This window comes from Sinocyclocheilus anshuiensis, unplaced genomic scaffold (assembly GCF_001515605.1).
Source record: "Sinocyclocheilus anshuiensis isolate Anshui unplaced genomic scaffold, SAMN03320099.WGS_v1.1 scaffold355, whole genome shotgun sequence".
Lineage (NCBI taxonomy): Eukaryota > Metazoa > Chordata > Actinopteri > Cypriniformes > Cyprinidae > Sinocyclocheilus > Sinocyclocheilus anshuiensis.
In genome coordinates, this window is record NW_015549571.1 from 1209384 (window position 1) to 1213567 (window position 4184).

Genomic DNA, 4184 nt, shown 5'->3' on the forward strand with positions numbered 1-4184 from the left:
ATTAATACATTTTTTAATATATACACAAATACTGAAAGTTTAGGATTTTTTAAAATAAATTAATACTTTTATTTAGCAAGGATGCACTACATTGATTAAAAGTGACAGTAAAGATATTTATATAAAAAAGGTTTCTGTTAAAAAAAAAGGTTTTCTTTTGAACCTTCTAACCTTCTAAAGAATCCTCAAAAAATATACTTTAAAATATTCTATTCTATTATTTTATTTTTATTAAATATATTAAATGTTTATTAAATATATTTATAATATATATTCATTGATATTTATAATATAATATTAACATTTATTCCAAGTAACAAAAATGTGTTATGCTTTTAGTTTTAGTAAAGCTACCCTGTATGTGCTGCTGACTCTATACAACATATATGCTATACACTAAACTCTAATGACCTAAATTGTATACAAACAGCAACAGAACATGACAAATTACCCATCATCCCCTGGGGCTTTAGTGGGACGCTGTGATTGGGAGAGAAAAGACAGCCCAGAGGTGCTTAGAGCAGGCTGATATACAATTACACAGTCAGATGCACAAACAGCACACACAAAATCACGTTTAAACAGTGTTTCTACAGAAATAAATACAAAATAAAAGTTCTTATAATTAGATCACTGTGGCTGCGCAGTGCTGTCAATTAAAAAAAAAAAAAAACAACCCGATGCTCAAGACAGCAATGAGTTCAATTCAAATTGAGTTTCCAATAGCGCGAAGACCCAGACCCTCAATACACACAATGCAAAAAATGTAGAATGGAGTATATGTGAAACAGCATATAAATATCACCTGCACATGGCCACTCATTCAAACACATAATGATGAGACACAATAAATACAAGCACACACACACACACACAGCTGATATACAGATGTGCACACATGTGCTGCAGAGTGATGTTGAATGTGGCAGGATTTGTTTCTTTAAGTTGCAGGCATCCGACCTGAGCAGAGTAATGAGTAATGAAGCGTTCTTGCTCAGGGTGTGTGAAGATCTCAAGCAAACTCTTACATAACCCACCTCTACACTTTCACAAGCCTCTGAGAATCACATCTCCGAACAGACAGAAAACTCCCCAGATCAGCCAAAACAGATCAAGATCTAGATTTAAAAATACCAATGATATCCATTATATAACCAAGAAATATATCTTGATTATTTAGATGTAATTGTTTGGATTTTTTGTTTTGTTTTTAATGATGTAAATTTGATATGAATTTTACATTTATTTAATCAATTAATAATTCACTATAGCATTTAAATGTTTGGGGCCAGTAAGAAATTAATACTTTTATTCGGCAGGGTGCATTACATTGATCAAAAAATGACACTGGACATTTTAAATAAATGCTGTTCTTGAAAAAAAGAATCTTGGTTTCCATACAAATATGAAGCAGCAAAACTGTTTTCAACATTGATAATAATATGAAATATTTCTTGAGCAGTAAATCAGCATATCAGAATGATTTCTGAAGGATCATGCAACACTGAAGACTGGAGTAATGATGCTGGAAATTCAGCTTTGCATCACAAGAATAAATTACATTTTAACATATATCACAATAGAAAATGCATTTCTATTGTTCATTTAAATAAAAACAAATCACAATATTGCTTTTTTTACTGTGGCACTTTATGTGTACATACAGTGTACTTACTAAGAAAGTACTGGGTAATATAAGGTAAACATGGGTAAAGGTTAGGTTTAAGGGTAGGGTCAGGGTTAGTACCTAGTTATTACGCAGCTATTTACTATAATAAGTACATATGTACATGCAGAACAGCACTGTAAAATAAGTGCTAAACTTTTTACTATATTTTTGATCAAATAAACGCACACAGCCTTGGTGAGCATATAAGACTTTTACCAAAAACTTGTTATCAAACTCAAAGAGTTCTGCTCGTCTCATGGAGCCTCTTCTCCACTCACACAGAAATACTGAGGTTAGTTTTGGGAGGGTAATGAAACCTCACATTTGATAATCTCCTCATTAGTGCTTTTACTATATCGATTATATCTGTATCAATGCAGAAACCCAATATATCAACAGGAAATGAAAGCCATTGTGTAGCAGGTCTGCACAACTGTTATGCAAAAAAGAAAAGAAAAAGTTTATAAAGACCATCTGTGAGCTCTATGCCACCCTGACAATAATAATACACAAAACTAATAAGAGTGTCCATCACCATGACAACAGTAGCCTGCTTCTGAGATAATTAGAGTTTGACTTTGGAGTTTTTTGAGTGTGTTTCCAGCATCAGCGGGACGTCTGACCAGTACCAGAGGGTATCCATGATTAGCTGCTTGCTGGAAATAACAATATACTGTTTAGTATTAAGTAGCCCTCTTCTTTGAATTGGTTTTCCAACCAACAAAACCTCAAATTAATTATTTTCATTTTAAATGCAATGTATTATCATTGCAACCGACAAATAATTAAAATATAAATGGCATTTTCTGGATAAACCCTGATCATTAGGATCATTATAAATCTGCAGGAGCACAGATATAACGTCAAACTAATGCCTCAATTAGGAAGAAGGTACGATTGTTAGGAGATGAAAACCACATCAACCATCCAGGAACCTCAAAGTTCAGAACTGAGAGAGATACAGCAATCAAACAGAAGATAGATGCCATTACTCAGAGAGATCCATGTTTGGGGCAAAAAAACTCAATAATGATGCAACTGAGATATGTGGACAGATGTCGTGTCAGACTAGAGCAAACAGAGCTGTGTGGACGCCGGGCAAACTTCAAAGCTACACTACATGCAGGGAAACATGCAAAAGAAACTTGAAAAACAGACAGGTGAATGGTTAACCTGAATATCTGGCATTATTTCAAAACTGCAGTGCACAGGTGTCACCCAAACCTGAAGGACCTGGAGCAAACGTGCTGGGATAATGGGCTACAGTCACACATCCACAGTGTGTGAAACTTAGTTACCGTGAAAGTCTGAAAGCTGTCAAAATGTGGCTTTATGAAATAACAAATTGTGGGCATTGAATGCTTACATTTGTGTCGATACTGAAATGAACTTTCCCTGAGATATATTCACTGGAGTATACAGTCTACCCTGTAAATGATAGTTTTGCTCCACTGAATTTAGATGATTTTTTGCGGAGTTTTGAAAGTTTTGTTTGATTTGTTTTTGTGAATGAGTCATATTATACTCCAGTATAAGACAGCAGTGTATTTTCACTTTGTGTTGCTAAATAAAATATCAAAATGTTAATGCTATGTGCAAAACAATTATTATTTTTAATATTTTTTTGTAATATTTATGTTAATGCATATTATAATTTAATATACTAATAAAACATTTTTAATATTTTGTGTTCAAGCTGCTGTTATTTCTGTGACACAAGCAATGCCAAAAGGAATTCAAAAATAATTGTACTTTCTGAAAAAGAAAATATTATATAAAGCTAATTCTGTAACACTTTAGTATAGGCACCAATTCTCACTATTAACTAGTTGCTTATTAGCATGCCTATTATTAACATATTGACTGTTTATTAGTACTTATAAAGCACATATTCTGCATTACCATATTCTTACATCCCTAATCACCAAAACTTAACAACTACCTTACGAACTATTAATTAACAGCAAATTAGGAGTTTATTGAGGCAAAAGTCATAGTCAGTGGTTTGATAATAGTGAGAATTGGTCCTTAAAATAAAGTGTGACTGCTTATTCACTTAGAATTTCTTTGTTGTGAAATAAAAGTTTCACAGAGAAATAAAATGGTTGAAGTTATGCACTACAGCATGATGTCATAAATCAAGCATAGCGTTAGTTCTGGCAGGTCATGTAAGTCAAGCATGCATCAGCTGATTCTCAGCTGATCACATCTACCTATAGGAATACGACACCTATCGCGGCATTCCTATATAAGCTCTATTCAGTATTATTCAGCAGCTTTATGTGGTGTCAATTATATTGTTTTACGCAACGCAACATAAGGACGAGATGTCAGTCAGCTGATGGAATGTTCATCATTTGATTATTGCTGTTGCCTCTATTAATTCTGTGTGATTTTTAATTTCCAGCTCATTTTAAGCCAGCAATATAATAATTTTTAGACAATAAATGCTTAAATAAAACAACCCAGTATGGTGGGTAAAAACGTTTAACCCAACCAGCTGGGTCAAAATAAC

The 4184-nt window shown here is 33.2% G+C and overlaps 1 protein-coding gene across 1 annotated transcript in view; it reads right to left on the minus strand.

The window, feature by feature from the left end:
* The window catches only part of LOC107657351 (rap guanine nucleotide exchange factor 4), a 67493-nt gene that overhangs the window by 46382 nt on the left and 16927 nt on the right, over positions 1-4184 (minus strand). The gene's annotated exons all lie outside the window — the stretch shown is intronic.